Source organism: Zea mays, chromosome 5 (assembly GCF_902167145.1).
Source record: "Zea mays cultivar B73 chromosome 5, Zm-B73-REFERENCE-NAM-5.0, whole genome shotgun sequence".
Taxonomy (NCBI): domain Eukaryota; kingdom Viridiplantae; phylum Streptophyta; class Magnoliopsida; order Poales; family Poaceae; genus Zea; species Zea mays.
Window position 1 is genome coordinate 201,432,821 of NC_050100.1, and position 15,150 is coordinate 201,447,970.

Sequence of the window (15,150 nt, forward strand, 5' to 3'; positions counted from 1 at the left end):
CTGGTCGATGATCAATGGCCACACAACCCCCATTTTTGTCGAAAATAGCCATGAACGACCATTTTCAATGACACTGAAGGCTAACACCTATGGATTTTTGACCAAGAAATGGTCTCCACCATAAATCCAAGAATTTGATCTATGGCAAGGAAACATATGTGTAGTGAGGTGTATGAGCCTCTGGTCGAAGATCAATGGCCACACAACCCCCATTTTTGTCGAAAATAGCCATGAATGACCATTTTCAAGAATACCGAAGGCTAACACATTGGGATTTTTTCCCAAGAAATGGTCTCCACCAGAAATCCAAGAATGTGATCTATGGCAAGGAAACATATGTGGGGTGAGGTGTACGAGGCTCTGGTCGATGATCAATGGCCACACAACCCCCATTTTGTCGAAAATAGCCATGAACGACCATTTTCAATAATACCGAAGGCTAACACGTACGAATTTTTGACCAAGAAATGGTCTCCACCAGAAATCCAAGAATGTGATCTATGGGAAGGAAACTTATGTGGAGTGAGGTGTACGAGCCTCTGATCGATGATAAATGGCCACACAACCCCCATTTTTGATGAAAATAGCCATGAACGACCATTTTCAATAATACTAGAGGCTAACACCTACGGATTTTTTACCAAGAAATGGTCTCCACCAGAAATCCAAGAATGTGGTCTATGGCAAGGAAACATATGTGGGGTGAGGTGTATGAGCCTCTGGTTGATGATCAATGGCCACACAACCCCCATTTTTGTCGAAAATAGCCATGAACGACCATTTTCAATAATGCCGAAGGCTAACACCTACGGATTTTTGACCAAGAAATGGTCTCCACTAGAAATCCAAGAATATGATCTATGGCATGGAAACATATGTGGGGTGAGGTGTACGAGCCTCTGGTCGATGATCAATGGCCACACAACCCCTATTTTTGTCGAAAATAGCCATGAACAACCATTTTCAATGACACTTAAGGCTAACACCTACGGATTTTTGACCAAGAAATGGTCTCCACCATAAATCCAAGAATGTGATCTATGGCAAGGAAACATATGTGTAGTGAATCTATGAGCCTCTGGTCGAATATCAATGGCCACACAACCCCCATTTTTGTCGAAAATAGCCATGAACGACCATTTTCAATAATACCGAAGGCTAACACATTCGGATTTTTGACCAAAAAATGGTCTCCACCAGAAATCAAAGAATGTGATCTATGGCAAGGAAACATATGTGGGGTGAGATTTACGAGCCTCTGATTGATGATCATTGGCCACACAACCCCCATTTTTTCGAAAATAGCCATGAATGACCATTTTCAATAATACCGAAGGCTAACACGTACAAATTTTTGAACAAGAAATGGTCTCCACTAGAAATCCAAGAATGTGATCTATGGCAAGGAAACATTTTGGGGTGAGGTGTATGAGCCTTTGGTCAATGATAAATGGCCACACAACCCCCATTTTAGTCGAAAATAGCCATGAACGACCATTTTCAATAATACCGAAGGCTAACACCAACGGATTTTTGACCAAGAAATGGTCTCCACCACAAATCCTAGAATGTGATCTCTGGCAAGAAAACATATGTGAGGTGAAGTGTATGAGCCTCTGGTCGATGATCAATGGCCACACAAACCCCATTTTTTGTCGAAAATAGCCATGAACGACCATTTTCAATGACACTGAAGGCTAACACCTACGGATTTTTGACCAAGAAATGGTCTCCACAATAAATCCAAGAATGTGATCTATGGCAAGGAAACATATGTGTAGTGAGGTGTATGAGCCTTTGGTCGAATATGAATGGCCACACAACCCCCATTTTTGTCGAAAATAGCCATGAACGACCATTTTCAATAGTACCGAAGGCTAAAACATTCAGATTTTTGACCAAGAAATGGTCTCCACCAGAAATCAAAGAATGTGATCTATGGCAAGGAAACATATGTGGGGTGAGGTTTACGAGCCTCTGGTCGATGATCAATGGCCACACAACCCCCATTTTTGTCGAAAATAGCCATGAATGACCATTTTCAATAATACTGAAGGCTAACACGTACAGATTTTTGACCAAGAAATGGCCTCCACCGGAAATCCAAGAATGTGATCTATGGCAAGGAAACATATGTGGGGTGAGGTGTACGAGCCTTTGGTCGATGATCATTGGCCACACAACCTCCATTTTTTGTCGAAAATAGCTATGAATGACCATATTCAATAATACCGAAGGCTAACACGTACGGATTTTTGACCAAGAAATGGTCTCCACCAGAAATCCAAGAATGTGATCTATGGCAAGGAAACATATGTGAGGTGAATTGCACGAGCCTCTGGTCGATGATAAATGGCCACACAACCCCCATTTTAGTTGAAAATAGCCATGAACGACCATTTTCAATAATACTGAAGGCTAACACCAACAGATTTTTGACCAACAGAAATCCAAGAATGTGATCTATGGAAAGAAAACATATGTGGGGTGAAGTGTACGAGCCTCTGGTAGATGATCAATGGCCATACAACCCCCATTTTTGTCAAAAATAGCCATGAACGACCATTTTCAATGACACTAAAGGCTAACACCTATGGATTTCTGACCAAGAAATGGTCACCACCATAAATCCAAGAATGTGATCTATGGCAAGGAAACATATGTGTAGTGAGGTGTATGAGCCTCTGGTCGAAGATCAATGGCCACACAACCCCCATTTTTGTCGAAAATAGCCATGAATGACCATTTTCAAAAATACCAAAGGCTAACACATTCGGATTTTTGCCCAAGAAATGGTCTCCACCAGAAATCCAAGAAATGGTCTCCACCGGAAATCCGAGAATGTGGTCTATGGCAAGGAAACATATGTGGGGTGAGGTGTACGAGCCTCTGGTCGATGATCAATGGCCACGCAACCCCCATTTTGCCGAAAATAGACATGAACGACCATTTTCAATAATACCGAAGGCTAACACGTACGAGTTTTTGACCAAGAAATGGTCTCCACCAGAAATCCAAGAATGTGATCTATGGCAAGGAAACATATGTGGGGTGAGGTTTATGAGCCTCTAGTCGATGATAAATGGCCACACAACCCCCATTTTTTATGAAAATAGCCATGAGCGACCATTTTCAATAATACTAGAGGCTAAGACCTACGGATTTTTGACCAAGAAATGGTCTCCACCAGAAATCCAAGAATGTGATCTATGGCAAGGAAACATATGTGGGGTGAGGTGTATGAGCCTCTGGTCGATGATCAATGGCCACACAACCCCCATTTTTGTCGAAAATAGCCATGAACGACCATTTTCAATAATACCGAAGGCTAACACCAACGGATTTTTGACCAAGAAATGGTCTCCGCCAGAAAATCCAAGAATGTGATCTACGACAAGGAAACATATGTGGGGTGAGGTGTATGAGCCTCTGGTCGACGATCAATGGCCACACAACCCTAATTTTTGTCGAAAATAGCCATGAACGGCCATTTTCAATGACACTGAAGGCTAACACCTACGGATTTTTGACCAAGAAATGGTCTCCACCATAAATACAAGAATGTGGTCTATGGCAAGGAAACATATGTGTAGTGAGGTGTATGAGCCTCTGGTCGAAGATCAATGGCCACAGAACCCCCATTTTTGTCGAAAATAGCCATGAATGACCATTTTCAAAAATACCAAATGCTAACACATTCGGATTTTTGCCCAAGAAATGGTCTCCACCAGAAATCCAAGAATGTGATCTATGGCAAGGAAACATATGTGGGGTGAGGTGTACGAGCCTCTGGTCGATGATCAATGGCCACACAACCCCCATTTTTCCGAAAATAGCCATGAACGACCATTTTCAATAATACCGAAGGCTAACACGTACGAGTTTTTGACCAAGAAATGGTCTCCACCGGAAATCCAAGAATGTGATCTATGGCAAGGAAACATATGTGGGGTGAGGTTTATGAGCCTCTGGTCGATGATCAATGGCCACACAACCCCCATTTTTGTCGAAAATAGCCATGAACGACCATTTTCAATAATACCGAAGGCTAACACCTACGGATTTTTGACCAAGAAATGGTCTCCACCAGAAATCCAAGAATGTGATCTATGGCAAGGAAACATATGTGGGGTGAGGTGTACGAGCCTCTGGTCGATGATCAATGGCCACACAACCCCCATTTTGCCGAAAATAGCATGAACGACCATTTTGAATAATACCGAAGGCTAACACGTACGAGTTTTTGACCAAGAAATGGTCTCCACCGGAAATCCAAGAATGTGATCTACGGCAAGGAAACATATGTGGGGTGAGGTGTATGAGCCTCTGGTCGACGATCAATGGCCACACAACCCTATTTTTTGTCGAAAATAGCCACGAACGACCATTTTCAATGACACTGAAGGCTAACACCTATGGATTTTTGACCAAGAAATGGTCTCCACCATAAATCCAAGAATGTGATCTATGGCAAGGAAACATATGTGTAGTGAGGTGTATGAGCCTTTGGTCGAATATGAATGGCCACACAACCCCCATTTTTGTCGAAAATAGCCATGAACGACCATTTTCAATAGTACCGAAGGCTAAAACATTCAGATTTTTGACCAAGAAATGGTCTCCACCAGAAATCAAAGAATGTGATCTATGGCAAGGAAACATATGTGGGGTGAGGTTTACGAGCCTCTGGTCGATGATCAATGGCCACACAACCCCCATTTTTGTCGAAAATAGCCATGAATGACCATTTTCAATAATACTGAAGGCTAACACGTACAGATTTTTGACCAAGAAATGGCCTCCACCGGAAATCCAAGAATGTGATCTATGGCAAGGAAACATATGTGGGGTGAGGTGTACGAGCCTTTGGTCGATGATCATTGGCCACACAACCTCCATTTTTTGTCGAAAATAGCTATGAATGACCATATTCAATAATACCGAAGGCTAACACGTACGGATTTTTGACCAAGAAATGGTCTCCACCAGAAATCCAAGAATGTGATCTATGGCAAGGAAACATATGTGAGGTGAATTGCACGAGCCTCTGGTCGATGATAAATGGCCACACAACCCCCATTTTAGTTGAAAATAGCCATGAACGACCATTTTCAATAATACTGAAGGCTAACACCAACAGATTTTTGACCAACAGAAATCCAAGAATGTGATCTATGGAAAGAAAACATATGTGGGGTGAAGTGTACGAGCCTCTGGTAGATGATCAATGGCCATACAACCCCCATTTTTGTCAAAAATAGCCATGAACGACCATTTTCAATGACACTAAAGGCTAACACCTATGGATTTCTGACCAAGAAATGGTCACCACCATAAATCCAAGAATGTGATCTATGGCAAGGAAACATATGTGTAGTGAGGTGTATGAGCCTCTGGTCGAAGATCAATGGCCACACAACCCCCATTTTTGTCGAAAATAGCCATGAATGACCATTTTCAAAAATACCAAAGGCTAACACATTCGGATTTTTGCCCAAGAAATGGTCTCCACCAGAAATCCAAGAAATGGTCTCCACCGGAAATCCGAGAATGTGGTCTATGGCAAGGAAACATATGTGGGGTGAGGTGTACGAGCCTCTGGTCGATGATCAATGGCCACGCAACCCCCATTTTGCCGAAAATAGACATGAACGACCATTTTCAATAATACCGAAGGCTAACACGTACGAGTTTTTGACCAAGAAATGGTCTCCACCAGAAATCCAAGAATGTGATCTATGGCAAGGAAACATATGTGGGGTGAGGTTTATGAGCCTCTAGTCGATGATAAATGGCCACACAACCCCCATTTTTTATGAAAATAGCCATGAGCGACCATTTTCAATAATACTAGAGGCTAAGACCTACGGATTTTTGACCAAGAAATGGTCTCCACCAGAAATCCAAGAATGTGATCTATGGCAAGGAAACATATGTGGGGTGAGGTGTATGAGCCTCTGGTCGATGATCAATGGCCACACAACCCCCATTTTTGTCGAAAATAGCCATGAACGACCATTTTCAATAATACCGAAGGCTAACACCAACGGATTTTTGACCAAGAAATGGTCTCCGCCAGAAAATCCAAGAATGTGATCTACGACAAGGAAACATATGTGGGGTGAGGTGTATGAGCCTCTGGTCGACGATCAATGGCCACACAACCCTAATTTTTGTCGAAAATAGCCATGAACGGCCATTTTCAATGACACTGAAGGCTAACACCTACGGATTTTTGACCAAGAAATGGTCTCCACCATAAATACAAGAATGTGGTCTATGGCAAGGAAACATATGTGTAGTGAGGTGTATGAGCCTCTGGTCGAAGATCAATGGCCACAGAACCCCCATTTTTGTCGAAAATAGCCATGAATGACCATTTTCAAAAATACCAAATGCTAACACATTCGGATTTTTGCCCAAGAAATGGTCTCCACCAGAAATCCAAGAATGTGATCTATGGCAAGGAAACATATGTGGGGTGAGGTGTACGAGCCTCTGGTCGATGATCAATGGCCACACAACCCCCATTTTTCCGAAAATAGCCATGAACGACCATTTTCAATAATACCGAAGGCTAACACGTACGAGTTTTTGACCAAGAAATGGTCTCCACCGGAAATCCAAGAATGTGATCTATGGCAAGGAAACATATGTGGGGTGAGGTTTATGAGCCTCTGGTCGATGATCAATGGCCACACAACCCCCATTTTTGTCGAAAATAGCCATGAACGACCATTTTCAATAATACCGAAGGCTAACACCTACGGATTTTTGACCAAGAAATGGTCTCCACCAGAAATCCAAGAATGTGATCTATGGCAAGGAAACATATGTGGGGTGAGGTGTACGAGCCTCTGGTCGATGATCAATGGCCACACAACCCCCATTTTGCCGAAAATAGCATGAACGACCATTTTGAATAATACCGAAGGCTAACACGTACGAGTTTTTGACCAAGAAATGGTCTCCACCGGAAATCCAAGAATGTGATCTACGGCAAGGAAACATATGTGGGGTGAGGTGTATGAGCCTCTGGTCGACGATCAATGGCCACACAACCCTATTTTTTGTCGAAAATAGCCACGAACGACCATTTTCAATGACACTGAAGGCTAACACCTATGGATTTTTGACCAAGAAATGGTCTCCACCATAAATCCAAGAATGTGATCTATGGCAAGGAAACATATGTGTAGTGAGGTGTATGAGCCTCTGGTCGAAGATCAATGGCCACACAACCCCCATTTTTGTCGAAAATTGCCATGAATGACCATTTTCAAAAATACCAAAGGCTAACACATTCGGATTTTTGCCCAAGAAATGGTCTCCACCAGAAATCCAAGAATATGATATATGGCAAGGAAACATATGTGGGGTGAGGTGTACGAGCCTCTGGTCGATGATCAATGGCCACACAACCCCCATTTTGCCGAAAATAGCCATGAACGACTATTTTCAATAATACCGAAGGCTAACACGTACGAGTTTTTGACCAAGAAATGGTCTCCACCAAAAATCCAAGAATGTGATCTTTGGCAAGGAAACATATGTGGGGTGAGGTTTATGAGCCTCTAGTCGATGATAAATGGCCACACAACCCCCATTTTTTATGAAAATAGCCATGAGCGACCATTTTCAATAATACTAGAGGCTAAGACCTACGGATTTTTGACCAAGAAATGGTCTCCACCAGAAATCCAAGAATGTGATCTATGGCAAGGAAACATATGTGGGTGAGGTGTATGAGCCTCTGGTCGATGATCAATGGCCACACAACCCCCATTTTTGTCGAAAATAGCCATGAACGACCATTTTCAATAATACCGAAGGCTAACACCTACGGATTTTTGACCAAGAAATGGTCTCCACCAGAATTCCAAGAATGTGATCTACGGCAAGGAAACATATATGGGGTGAGGTGTACGAGCCTCTGGTCGATGATCAATGGCCACACAACCCCCATTTTGCCGAAAATAGCCATGAACGACCATTTTCAATAATACCGAAGGCTAACACATACGAGTTTTTGACCAAGAAATGGCCTCCACCAGAAATCCAAGAATGTGATCTATGGCAAGGAAACATATGTGGGGTGAGGTTTATGAGCCTCTGGTCGATGATAAATGGCCACACAACCCCCATTTTTTATGAAAATTGTCATGCGCGACCATTTTCAATAATACTAGAGGCTAACACCTACGAATTTTTTACCAAGAAATGGTCTCCACCAGAAATCCAAGAATGTGATCTATGGCAAGGAAACATATGTGGGGTGAGGTGTATGAGCCTCTGGTCGATGATCAATGGCCACACAACCCCCATTTTTGTCGAAAATAGCCATGAACGACCATTTTCAATAATACCGAAGGCTAACACCTACGGATTTTTGACGAAGAAATGGTCTCCACCAGAAATCCAAGAATGTGATCTACGGCAAGGAAACATATGTGGGGTGAGGTGTATGAGCCTCTGGTCGACGATCAATGGCCACACAACCCTATTTTTTGTCGAAAATAGCCATGAACGACCATTTTCAATGACACTGAAGGCTAACACCTACGGATTTTTGACTAAGAAATGGTCTCCACCATAAATACAAGAATGTGATCTATGGCAAGGAAACATATGTGTAGTGAGGTGTATGAGCCTCTGGTCCAATATCAATGGCCACACAACCCCCATTTTTGTCGAAAATAGCCATGAACCACCATTTTCAATAGTTCCGAAGGCTAACACATTCGGATTTTTGACCAAGAAATGGTCTCAACCAGAAATCAAAGAATGTGATCTATGGCAAGGAAACATATGCGGGGTGAGGTGTACGAGCCTTTGGTCGATGATCAATGGCCACACAACCCCCATTTTTGTCGAAAATAGCCATGAATGACCATTTTCAATAATACCGAAGGCTAACACGTACGAGTTTTTGACCAAGAAATGGTCTCCACCGGAAATCCAAGAATGTGATCTATGGCAAGGAAACATATGTGGGGTGAGGTTTATGAGCCTCTTGTCGATGATCAATGGCCACACAACCCCCATTTTTTATGAAAATAGCCATGAGCGACCATTTTCAATAATACTAGAGGCTAACACCTACAGATTTTTGACCAAGAAATAGTCTCCACCAGAAGTCCAAGAATGTGATCTATGGCAAGGAAACATATGTGGGGTGAGGTGTATGAGCCTCTGGTCGATGATCAATGGCCACACAACCCCCATTTTTGTCGAAAATAGCCATGAACGACCATTTTCAATAATACCGAAGGCTAACACCTGCGGATTTTTGACCAAGAAATGGTCTCCACCAGAAATCCAAGAATGTGATCTACGGCAAGGAAACATATGAGGGGTGAGGTGTATGAGCCTCTGGTCGACGATCAATGGCCACACAACCCTAATTTTTGTCGAAAATAGCCATGAACGACCATTTTCAATGACACTGAAGGCTAACACCTATGGATTTTTGACCAAGAAATGGTCTCCACCACAAATCCAAGAATGTGATCTATGGCAAGGAAACATATGTGTAGTGAGGTGTATGAGCCTCTGGTCGAAGATCAATGGCCACACAACCCCCATTTTTGTCGAAAACAGCCATGAATGACCATTTTCAAAAATACCAAAGGCTAACACATTCGGATTTTTGCCCAAGAAATGGTCTCCACCAGAAATCCAAGAATGTGATATATGGCAAGGAAACATATGTGGGGTGAGGTGTACGAGCCTCTGGTCGATGATCAATGGTCACACAACCCCCATTTTGCCGAAAATAGCCATGAACGACCATTTTCAATAATACCGAAGGCTAACACGTACGTGTTTTTGACCAAGAAATGGTCTCCACCAGAAATCAAAGAATGTGATCTATGGCAAGGAAACATATGTGGGGTGAGGTTTATGAGCCTCTAGTCGATGATAAATGGCCACACAACCCCCATTTTTTATGAAAATAGCCATGAGCGACCATTTTCAATAATACTAGAGGCTAAGACCTACGGATTTTTGACCAAGAAATGGTCTCCACCAGAAATCCAAGAATGTGATCTATGGCAAGGAAACATATGTGGGGTGAGGTTTATGAGCCTCTGGTCGATGATAAATGGCCACACAACCCCCATTTTTTATGAAAATTGCCATGCGCGACCATTTTCAATAATACTAGAGGCTAACACCTATGGATTTTTTACCAAGAAATGGTCTCCACCAGAAATCCAAGAATGTGATCTATGGCAAGGAAACATATGTGGGGTGAGGTGTATGAGCCTCTGGTCGATGATCAATGGCCACACAACCCCCATTTTTGTCGAAAATAGCCATGAACGACCATTTTCAATAATACCGAAGGCTAACACCTACGGATTTTTGACGAAGAAATGGTCTCCACCAGAAATCCAAGAATGTGATCTACGGCAAGGAAACATATGTGGGGTGAGGTGTATGAGCCTCTAGTCGACGATCAATGGCCACACAACCCTATTTTTTGTCGAAAATAGCCATGAACGACCATTTTCAATGACACTGAAGGCTAACACCTACGGATTTTTGACTAAGAAATGGTCTGCACCATAAATACAAGAATGTGATCTATGGCAAGGAAACATATGTGTAGTGAGGTGTATGAGCCTCTGGTCCAATATCAATGGCCACACAACCCCCATTTTTGTCGAAAATAGCCATGAACCACCATTTTCAATAGTTCCGAAGGCTAACACATTCGGATTTTTGACCAAGAAATGATCTCCACCAGAAATCAAAGAATGTGATCTATGGCAAGGAAACATATGTGGGGTGAGGTGTACGAGCCTTTGGTCGATGATTAATGGCCACACAACCCCCATTTTTGTCGAAAATAGCCATGATTGACCATTTTCAATAATACCGAAGGCTAACACGTACGAGTTTTTGACCAAGAAATGGTCTCCACCGGAAATCCAAGAATGTGATCTATGGCAAGGAAACATATGTGGGGTGAGGTTTATGAGCCTCTGGTCAATGATCAATGGCCACACAACCCCCATTTTTTATGAAAATAGCCATGAGCGACCATTTTCAATAATACTAGAGGCTAACACCTACGGATTTTTGACCAAGAAATGGTCTCCACCAGAAATCCAAGAATGTGATCTATGGCAAGGAAACATATGTGGGGTGAGGTGTATGAGCCTCTGGTCGATGATCAACGGCCACACAAGCCCCATTTTTGTCGAAAATAGCCATGAACGACCATTTTCAATAATACCGAAGGCTAACACCTGCGGATTTTTGACCAAGAAATGGTCTCCACCAGAAATCCAAGAATGTGATCTACGGCAAGGAAACATATGAGGGGTGAGGTGTATGAGCCTCTGGTCGACGATCAATGGCCACACAACCCTAATTTTTGTCGAAAATAGCCATGAACGACCATTTTCAATGACACTGAAGGCTAACACCTATGGATTTTTGACCAAGAAATGGTCTCCACCACAAATCCAAGAATGTGATCTATGGCAAGGAAACATATGTGTAGTGAGGTGTATGAGCCTCTGGTCGAAGATCAATGGCCACACAACCCCCATTTTTGTCGAAAACAGCCATGAATGACCATTTTCAAAAATACCAAAGGCTAACACATTCGGATTTTTGCCCAAGAAATGGTCTCCACCAGAAATCCAAGAATGTGATATATGGCAAGGAAACATATGTGGGGTGAGGTGTACGAGCCTCTTGTCGATGATCAATGGCCACACAACCCCCATTTTGCCGAAAATAGCCATGAACGACCATTTTCAATAATACCGAAGGCTAACACGTACGTGTTTTTGACCAAGAAATGGTCTCCACCAGAAATCCAAGAATGTGATCTATGGCAAGGAAACATATGTGGGGTGAGGTTTATGAGCCTCTAGTCGATGATAAATGGCCACACAACCCCCATTTTTTATGAAAATAGCCATGAGCGACCATTTTCAATAATACTAGAGGCTAAGACCTACGGATTTTTGACCAAGAAATGGTCGCCACCAGAAATCCAAGAATGTGATCTATGGCAAGGAAACATATGTGGGTTGAGGTGTATGAGCCTCTGGTCGATGATCAATGGCCACACAACCCCCATTTTTGTCGAAAATAGCCATGAACGACCATTTTCAATAATACCGAAGGCTAACACCTACGGATTTTTGACCAAGAAATGGTCACCACCAGAATTCCAAGAATGTGATCTACGGCAAGGAAACTTATATGGGGTGAGGTGTACGAGCCTCTGGTCAATGATCAATGGCCACACAACCCCCATTTTGCCGAAAATAGCCATGAACGACCATTTTCAATAATACCGAAAGCTAACACATACGAGTTTTTGACCAAGAAATGGTCTCCACCAGAAATCCAAGAATGTGATCTATGGCAAGGAAACATATGTGGGGTGAGGTTTATGAGCCTCTGGTCGATGATAAATGGACACACAACCCCCATTTTTATGAAAATTGCCATGAGCGACCATTTTCAATAATACTAGAGGCTAACACCTACGGATTTTTTACCAAGAAATGGTCTGCACCAGAAATCCAAGAATGTGATCTATGGCAAGGAAACATATGTGGGGTGAGGTGTATGAGCCTCTGGTCGATGATCAATGGCCACACAACCCCCATTTTTGTCGAAAATAGCCATGAACGACCATTTTCAATAATACCGAAGGCTAACACCTACGGATTTTTGACGAAGAAATGGTCTCCACCAGAAATCCAAGAATGTGATCTACGGCAAGGAAACATATGTGGGGTGAGGTGTATGAGCCTTTGGTCGACGATCAATGGCCACACAACCCTAATTTTTGTCGAAAATAGCCATGAACGACCATTTTCAATGACACTGAAGGCTAACACCTACGGATTTTTGACCAAGAAATGGTCTCCACCATAAATCCAAGAATGTGATCTATGGCAAGGAAACATATGTTTAGTGAGGTGTATGAGCCTCTGGTCCAATATCAATGGCCACACAACCCCCATTTTTGTCGAAAATAGCCATGAACGACCATTTTCAATAGTTCCGAAGGCTAACACATTCGGATTTTTGACCAAGAAATAGTCTCCACCAGAAATCAAAGAATGTGATCTATGGCAAGGAAACATATGTGGGGTGAGGTGTACGAGCCTTTGGTCGATGATCAATGGCCACACAACCCCCATTTTTGTCGAAAATAGCCATGAATGACCATTTTCAATAATACCGAAGGCTAACACGTACGAATTTTTGACCAAGAAATGGTCTCCACCAGATATCCAAGAATGTGATCTATGGCAAGGAAACATATGTGGGGTGAGGTGTATGAGCCTCTGGTCGATGATAAATGGCCACACAACCCCCATTTCAGTCGAAAATAGCCATGAACGACCATTTTCAATAATACCGAAGGCTAACACCAACGGATTTTTGACCAAGAAATGGTCCCCACTAGAAATCCAAGAATGTGATCTATGGCAAGAAAACATATGTGGGGTGAAGTATACGAGCCTCTGGTCGATGATCAATGGCCACACAAACCCCATTTTTGTTGAAAATAGCCATGAACGACCATTTTCAATGACACTAAACGCTAACACCTACGGATTTTTGACCAAGAAATGGTCTCCACCATAATTCCAAGAATGTGATCTATGGAAAGGAAACATGTGTAGTGAGGTGTATGAGCCTTTGGTCGAATATTAATGGCCACACAACCCCCATTTTGTCGAAAATAGCCATGAACGACCATTTTCAATAGTATCGTAGGCTAAAATATTCAGATTCTTGACCAAGAAATGGTCTCCAGCAGAAATCAAAGAATGTGATCTATGGCAAGGAAACATATGTGCGGTGAGGTTTACGAGCCTCTGGTCGATGATCAATGGCCCACAACCCCCATTTTGTCGAAAATAGCCATGAATGACCATTTTCAATAATACTGAAGGCTAACACGTACAGATTTTTGACCAATAAATGGTCTCCACCAGAAATCCAAGAAAGTGATCTATGGCAAGGAAATATATGTGGGGTGAGGTGTACGAGCCTCTGGTCGATGATAAATGGCCACACAACCCCCATTTTAGTCGAAAATAGCCATGAACGACCATTTTCAATAACACCGAAGGCTAACACCAACGGATTTTTGACTAAGAAATGGTCTCCACCAGAAATCGAAGAATGTGATCTATGGCAAGAAAACCTATGTGGGGTGAAGTGTACGAGCCTCTGGTCGATGATCAATGGCCACACAACCCCCATTTTTGTCGGAAATAGCCATCAACGACCATTTTCAATGACACTGAAGGCTAACACCTACGGAATTTTGACCAAGAAATGGTCTCCACCATAAATCCAAGAATGTCATCTATGGCAAGGAAACATATGTGTAGTGAGGTGTATGAGCCTCTGGTCAAAGATCAATGGCCACATAACCCCCATTTTTGTCGAAAATAGCCATGAACGACCATTTTCAATAATACCGAAGGTAAACACCTACGTATTTTTGACCAAGAAATGGTCTCCACCATAAATCCAAGAATGTGATCTATGGCAAGGAAACATATGTGGGGTGAGGTGTATGGGCCTCTGGTCAATGATCAATGGCCACACAACGCCCATTTTTGTCGAAAATAGCGATCAACAACCATTTTCAATAATATAGAAGGCTAACACGTATGGATTTTTGACCAAGAAATGGCCTCCACCAGAAATCCGAGAATGTGATCTATGCAAGGAAACATATGTGGGGTGAGGTGTACGAGCCTCTGGTCGACGATAAATGGCCACACAACCCCCATTTTAGACGAAAATAGCCATGAACGACCATTTTCAATAATACCGAAGGCTAACACCAATGGATTCTTGACCAAGAAATGGTCTCCACCAGAAATCCAAGAATGTGATCAATGGCAAGAAAACATATGTGGGGTAAAGTGTACGAGCCTCTGGTCGATGATCAATGGCCACACAACCCCCATTTTTGTTGAAAATAGCCATGAACGACCATTTTCAATGAAACGGAAGGCTAACACCTACGGATTTTTGACCAAGAAATGGTCTCCACCATTATTGGGGACTTGTTCTCAAATGCTCTGCCTTAAGAACAAGGCAACATAAAATGTTAAATATTAATGCCCTTCGTCCGCTGAAGCA